Source organism: Corvus brachyrhynchos, unplaced genomic scaffold (genome assembly GCF_000691975.1).
Source record: "Corvus brachyrhynchos isolate BGI_N302 unplaced genomic scaffold, ASM69197v1 scaffold307, whole genome shotgun sequence".
Lineage (NCBI taxonomy): Eukaryota > Metazoa > Chordata > Aves > Passeriformes > Corvidae > Corvus > Corvus brachyrhynchos.
This window is the reverse complement of record NW_008239288.1, coordinates 4,548,154-4,556,087: the sequence shown is the minus strand read 5'-3', so window position 1 is coordinate 4,556,087 and position 7,934 is coordinate 4,548,154. Positions and strand designations below refer to the sequence as shown.

The 7,934-nt window shown below is 42.2% G+C and overlaps 1 long non-coding RNA gene across 1 annotated transcript; it reads right to left on the bottom strand.

The window, feature by feature from the left end:
* Positions 1–3,344: 3,344 nt before the first annotated feature.
* Positions 3,345–7,681, bottom strand: LOC108448188. Its single transcript, XR_001863983.1, has 2 exons — positions 7,435–7,681; positions 3,345–5,799 (listed from the first exon to the last, which is right to left on the bottom strand). It is a non-coding gene; the product is annotated as an uncharacterized LOC108448188 (long non-coding RNA).
* Positions 7,682–7,934: the final 253 nt, after the last annotated feature.

Below are 7,934 nucleotides of genomic sequence, written 5' to 3'. Positions count from 1 at the left end.
TGTCCACGATGTTCACTGCAGCCCTGATGCTCACACTTCAGGACTTCTGATGGTCAGTGCCTCTCTAGTGCTTGGGAGGAGAAGGAAAGAGGAAGGTGACCTAGACAGGATCAAGCTGACTGTAAAGCATGTTAATGAAATGCAGGAGTTATTTCCATAAAGCAGTTCATATTTCATGCCCTGTAGCTGTTCTTCCAAGAAAACAGCAGCTATTTATCAGGCTGTTCAACACAAGTACTCGTACCCTGAGGAAGTTCTCCTCTGACCCTAAGGAATTAAACTGTCCACACTTCACAGCCAGTCTTTATTTCATGATCTCCATTCATCCAGCTGAGGGAACTGCCTGGTGGTTGGCTTTGGAGGTTGCAGAGGAATCATTCATGTGGGGCAAATGGCCTCAAACTTTCTCCCAGAGATCAGGACAAAGCTCTTTGTAACATAAGAAGATTCAGTGCTGAAAAGGGGTCCTGAAATGCTGAGCTCAGACAGTGAGTGCAATTGGCTTTGAATCTGATTGTATTTACCAACTGCACAAAAATGTGCAAATTTTGCTGGCGGTCACCTTTATCCAGCAGAATTCCATCATGTGTGGGATGGTCTTGTGCTTTGAAAGGGTACAGTGACACTGCAGGCAGGAAATCAGACAAAAAAACAACATGTGGGATCTTTTATATCTCTTCTGGATGTACACTCACCCTCTTCTCTACTGATACCTCTGACTATCACAGTTCTGCCCTTCTGAAGCCCTGTCTATTTTGATCACTGCATGGTGATCACCAAGGACAGCGCTATATGGTCCTCTGAAGAAAGGATAACAATCTTATAATTTCAGGCTCTGTCCTAAGGTGGATAGTTCCAATGCCTAAATTTCTTTATTTCTAATTCCCAGACATCAACATTCCCTCATCTTGAGAGTCTGACTTGCAACTTACTTTTAATATAGGGAATTATTAAATAAGTCTCTGAAAGCGAGAATATTTTGGGCAAAGAGTTTCACATGTCCTCATGTCACACAGACGCTGATGTCACTTGTGTTGAAGGAACAAAGAGAGGACAATTTCCAGTGCTGATTTACTTCCTATCAGCCAGACTGCCCCTCACTCAGATGCCCTCATGACCATCTTCATTATATCTGTCACCTGCATGATACAAAGAGTAGCACTCAAAAAACATCTCATTAGCCGTTTTCATGGTGAGCAAGTGGAAAACCTGAAATATGTGATGTGACTAATAAAAGCCAGACACTGAGCCTCCTCAATTTGGAGTGTTTTTGTCAGGTCATTTAAAGCTAGAAGTGGAAAGTACTCCAGATGCTGTGCCAGATATGTGCAGCTCAGATGCTATAAAAGAATAGATAAAAGACAATATGAAAAAATAAATCATAATAAAATGTTAGTATCTACCTGCTTGGCTGTTCAGTACTCATCAAGATGATTACATCTGTATCATCTCTCTTTAGTGCGATCAAGAAAATTCAAAAATTAAATATTTGCACAAAGGCAGTAACTGCACCCATTTTAATGCAACTGGATTTGAATCCTGGTTGCTGTGGCATCCCAAACATCCATGCACAGCCAAACCTCAGCTTCTCATGCTCCCCAAAAAGTGACATTGTCTGAGCAGAGCTGCTGGCACTCACTGATTGTCACAGGCATTGCTGTGAGCTCCCCATGGTGGCACAGCCTGGCTCTGCCCTTGGAATGCTCCATCCCGGAAACATCCAGCTCCAGTGTGGAGCTCTGAAATGAGAAATCATAACCAACAAATGGGGATTTCTGATAAATGGGAAACCAGAGGAGCTGAGAGAGGGAGAGCTTCATGAGAATGACCTGCTGCCAAAGGCAGCAAGAATCATAAGGAGGAGCCCAGAGGAGACAGCTAAGAGCACCTCATCATAATTTTGGCTCCTCCACTAACTCCAAATGTGGATTGGGAAGTCACCTCCTTGCCTTTCCCCTTGCCCAACACCTGTAAACTCTTGAGTACAATACATTCTTGATAAAAACCTTCATGTTAACTGCAGAGATGTCTCTATGTTCTGCTTGATGCCATGTTCAGTCTTTGAGTTAAGACAGGACTTTGTCTTAGAATCACAGAATCATTTGGGTTTGGAGGGACCTTAAATATCATCTTGTTCCAACAACCCCCCCTGCCATGGGCAGGGACACCTTCAACTAGACCAGGTTGCTCCAAGTCCTGTCCAACCTGGCCTTGGACACTTCCAGGGATGGGGCAGCCACAGCTTCTCTGGGCAATCTGTGCCAGGGCTCACTACGCTCACAGTAAAGAATTTTTTCTTGATATCTGATCTAAACCTGTCTAAACCTATCTGATTTAAACTCTGTCAGTTTAAAGCCATCCCCCTTTGTGCTGTCACTCCATGCCCTCACACAAAGTCCCTTTCCAGGTCTCTTGGAGACTGCTTAGGTACTGGAAGGTACCTGAAGTTCTTCCCAGACCCTTCTCTTCTCCAGGCTGAAGGATCACTAAAAACATCTCCTCCTAATTCTGAATAACTAGAAAACAACAGAGCAGAAGCTCAGTCAAAATGTTTCTACCTTACATCTAAAAAGAAAGAGAGAAAAGCTTCATTTGTTTTTGCTTCAGGAAGCTCTCTGCACCAACGGAGAAGAAAGTCCCTTTCTAAAATAACAAGAAATTCTTTAGCACTTCTTGTACTTTTTTAAGGTCACCATTATAGATATTTTTGATAACACATCCTATTACGTACATGTGGTCTGGTCTGATGGTGGAGATAATGCTGTTTACCTGAAGAGTAGGTTTGGGGTGGGTTTTTTTAATGTCTTCCTTGTTTTTCAGGAACAGAAGGATGGATAGCGCTCACACCTGGCCATTGCTCATTTATGGTTAAGGTATTGGAATGAGTGTAGAAGGAAAAACAAGGCACATGGTGAACATTGTCAGGCTGAAAAAGATGACAGCTCAGTGTTCAACTTTCATCATTTCCCTTCCATGATACAATGATCTGATCCATAGTAGGATCAGATCATCAAGGACTTTAGGGGACTCTATCTCTGGCTACACCACTTTTTTTTTTTTTAAGAAATGTAAGAGTTGACAGGCTGGGCTACATTACCTGTCGGGGTAGTTCAGTATCAGGTCCTTTTCAATAATCATATAATATTTCTGAAGGAAGAGGCAAGAAATCCTACCTAGACAAATGCAGGATAATCAGCTTTTGTTCCTAATCTTGTTTTAACATATTGTTGTTTTGTAACATATAAAAGTTTTTCTGTCTTGTAAGAGATGTACACTCAGAATAAACACACAACTCTTTGTTTCTTACTCGAACAACATCTTGTGAATTGTAGAGTTACCAAAACTTCATGGCAAACAATTATTTATTTTCATAAAATTAAAACTATGACCAAAAATAAGTCCTAGGATATAAAGTGGAATATGGAAAATGTCCCAGTAAGTAAGGAAACTGCTGTTCCATGGATTCTGTTCTAGAAATGATTGACCACCTGGCCTCAGTCCATGCTTGCAAACGTATTGGGCATCTCAGTTTTAGAAAGCTAAACCTGGATGAGATTAATTATAATTGTATAAGACAACATCCTTGAGTCCATATATCCAATATACATGATCCATTGGTGAGATGGAATGTGTAACTTCTAAACAGCTGGAAAATGCTGCTTGGGGCTTAAGGAAGCTCTGAATCCTAAACCAGAGTCATATCACTTAGACCAGATTGGTCAGGGATGAGTGTGTTCCAGTGCTCCTGTCGCTGTTTGCATCACACACCTCTGTGGCAGAGACAATCTTGAAGGGTTGACGTTTAAGTCCTCCAGGACTGCCCTAAACCAGAATTCCTACATTCAACAGATTCTGAACATCTGTCTTAGCTTCAAAAATTCACCTGGAATATCAATGCCACTGGACATACTTCAGGGCCCAGGATGCTGCGCATGACCCACATGGGGAGAAATCCACACAAAAAGACAGAGATGAGACCATGTCCCAGTACAAAATTCTGCATGGAAAATAAGCTGAATTTCTATTTAAAAGCTGGCAATCCCTAATGGAGGAGCAAACTCCTTTTGACATTTTCTCAGTAGTCAGAGCACTGTGAGAGTAAATCCAGAGCAAGCCTGGATGCTAAATCTTCTCCTTCATCTCTCTGGAGAAGTACAGCAAGCAACAAAGCCACAGAAATAATCACTGACTCATCGAACAGTTCAGATTGGAAAGAAAAGGCTGGTTATGAGATCCCACCTGGATTTTTACTCTGTTGGAGCTTGCAAACCTCCAAGGATGGAGACTGTGCAACCTCTGTGGGCAACCTGTTACTGTCCATGAACATCTCAGTGCCCATCAATGTGCTGTTAACATCAAATAGTTCTGTTTATACCCAGAATGTCGTGACAGCCACCATGACAGGATGTCAGAGAATTCTCTTTGAACTTCATGTTCTTGGACTCAGCTGTTTTGGACTGAAAACAGTTGTTCATGAGAACTTGATATGAATCTTGAGCAAGTGGAAGGGTAACCTCACCTATCAGTGAATCATCAGAGCAGAGGCATTTCCAGAGTGATGTTGCTCCGCTCAGTAACAACCCACAGTTCTTAGAATCTAATCTCATATCCAGAATTTTATTTCAGTCCAAAAAGTGTGCCTGTAAATTTGGACAGAGATTTCATTTAGATGTTTGTAAAGCTGATTTTTTCCTTCTCTTCCAAACCCTTCCTCACTGTTTGCCTTGGCTTCCAGTATCTTTCTCAGTTATTAGTTTTAAAACTGGTGACCAATGCAATGGACGTTTAACTCCCCCGTCCCCCTCATTTTCATAAAATCACAGAATATTTTAAGCTGGAAGGGGCACACAGGGATCATTGAGTCCAACTCCCAGCAAAGGTTCTTAACCCAGATCTTTGTAGGTCCCTTTCAACTCACAACCTTCTAGGATTCTAGAAAGACAAACCTCCTGAAATCCCTCCAATTTCTCAGGCAGTAGGATTTTCAGCATGTAAGAAACCTGCATTTTTGGCACAGAGACCCACTGTATGGCTAACACAGGGGAGTTCTGAATAATTTCTTATCCAAATCCTTCCTCTAGCAGAACAGCACAACCCTTTTTTCCCTCAGTGATGGCAGACATCCCATCTGTACTGAGTCTAGTCATGTGTAATATTTTCACTGTTATGTTTTTGACATTTTCTCACTTTTTCAAGCAAGCTTCAGACAGTGGTGGTAAGACAAAATGGTCATTTCCTCATTTAAAGCATGTTATTTTTCCCATGGCTGGCCAAACAAAAACACTTCCTGGGCAGTGTCAAAAGCAAAGGAGTTTTCTTTAGTTGTCATCAAAAAATATCGAAGTATGTGTGTCGGAAACTTCATCTGTGATGAAATGTTTCTGTTCTGAGACATTTCTTACTCATTTTAGTTTTGCAACTCAGCCAAAGTATGAAATGAGGTGAAAATGTGAAGCAAGTAAAAAGTAGGTGAAAAACCCCCACAATTTTCTGGGGGTTTGGGTTATTCTATATATGGCAAAAAGGCACTGTTTCCTTCATGCTTTCACAGTCACATTTTCAGCTGTTCCCTTAGCAGAAGAAAGAATATTTCAAATGCCTTTCTAACCATTTTCAATTCCTTCAGGTTGCTACTCCTCGAAGTTTGGATTTGGTGTTTTTTCTGAGCCAGCAAACCTAAGCCAATCTTCCCAAGCCAGGACAAGTTTTCTTTCCACTGGGACTTTCCTCTTCATATTTCATTTTGCCACGTGGGTAAAGCTGAAGATCGTTGGGAAGACAACAGCAAGCAATTATTTTCTGGGGGAAAAAAGTTAAAGAAAATCAAATCCAGAAAGGTTTGAAGGTGCTGCTAGGGCAACCACAAAAGAGGTAGAAGGGTTGGTTCTCTGCTTGGGATCTCCACCCTTGGCTGTAAACCACCATTTAATGAGATTTAACTACTTTTTGAGCAGGTTGACACTGCTCTGATCAGCCCTAGTGTTTTGCTTTTGTGCCATGTGCTGGTCCCCCACCATTTCCCACCTGTGTGAGTGGGAGCCCCTCTCTTCTGATCCTCAGAGGTTTTCAGAGGTGGCTTCCCACACTCAGGATTGCCACCCCAAATATTCAGGTTAGGTTGCCATGCACTGCCCTCTAATGCCATTTTGGGATATTAGCAACCCTCACCCTCAGAGGAGATCTGTAATGTAATACAAACGATTCACATCCACCAAAAACTGCTATCAATGTTTTACAGAAATGAGACATAAAGGAGACATTTATAGGCTACTCTTTTTTCCCCCCAGCACTGCTTTATTTTACACATTCATAGAGATCACCATCAGGGAGAAAAATGAGAACTCCCTATTTACCTTTTTTGGACCATTTTGGGTGCTTGATGCTTCCAGGGTCCCCTTCAGCTGTCTCTTTTCACCCAACATATCTGATTTCTTTAAGTTTTTGTATTGCACTGCTGGTTCTTGGAGGCGATAAGATGCCCAGGAATGCAGGTGGCCACTCAAAGGTGCATGTGCATGTTGGATTTATGAGGATATTTTCTCATTTTTTAAATTTTTTATGCTTCCCAGCAGCCTGTTTGCTTTCCTGCTTCCTTCAAAGCACTAAGTAGGCATTTCTGGGAAATTATCCACAATGAATGCAGCATCTCTTTCCTTAATGGAAGCAGCTGATTTAGAGCTGCTGCTGTGTGTGTTTTGTTAGTGCTATTTTCTCTTGTGTGCATTGCTTTGCATTCATTAACACTGGGTCCCATCTGCCATCTCATCACCCAGCCAGTGCTATGCCATCCTTCTGCAACTTCTTGCTTCCAGCTTTTGGCTGATTACTCTGAATAAATTGGGATTTGCAGCAGATTTCATCACCTTGGCTGTTCACTTTTTCCAGGTGGCTTGTTGGTAGAATGAGGGGTACTAATCAAGGCTGGTTGCTCTTCTCACAGTGGAAAAATCAGTTTATTCACAGCTTTTTGGACCTCCCTGTAATGAATCCATAATCTCTCCTCTCCTCTCCTCTCCTCTCCTCTCCTCTCCTCTCCTCTCCTCTCCTTCCCTTCCCTTCCCTTCCCTTCCCTTCCCTTCCCTTCCCTTCCCTTCCCTTCCCAGAGTTCAGGAGACCCAGCTGCATTGAACTCACTTCAAAATGATGAGAAAATTGTGAAATTGGGAGAAAAGAGCTGCAAGGTACAGACAGAGCCATTTGAGATAAGAAAGGCAGGTACAGAGGTAGAACTGCTGACACAGCAATCATGAGTGGGATTCAAGAGGAAAAGCACCACCATGGAAAGGTTTGAAATCTGAATGGAAAAAAAAATAAAGATAACTGGAAGATCAGACTTCAGCAACTGTGAGGGTCTGTTGGAGGCATGGAGCTGGCCAATGCTCCCCCACCATTGCAGATGTAGCTGAAAAGGAGATTTCAGCCACAATTACCCACCTTCAAGATGTGTAATGCTGGGGATGACTTCACAAATTTCCCCTCCATTTCCAGTCTGTCTGGGACCTTGGCAGCCGGGTGAGGTTTCTGTATCTGCCTGAAGCCTCCCTGAATTTAATGAGAAGGATTTTTTCGGCTCCTTTGCTCCTAAATGGGTGTGTACAATTGTGGCTATTATTACAGTGATGGATCAGTTTTGATCCATGCCTAATGCATTTTTCAGACTTAACCAAGAGCTGCTTCTCTCCTTGTGAGTTATGTGATTCATGGCTTTAATAGGTACTTATTTACAGGTCTGACAATTTAGCCTTTACCCTCCCTGCTATGACTTGTTCTGAGGAGGAACTGAAATCTCCCCTTGCTATCGTGTTTTCCACCTTTGCAGACTCTAATCTCCTTTTAGTTTCTCCCAGTGACTGTCATGCTGTGATATTGCTCTGTGACATTTCAACTCACAGGGATTTCTCTCAGTACCTTTTGATGCAATTAATTATTTGATT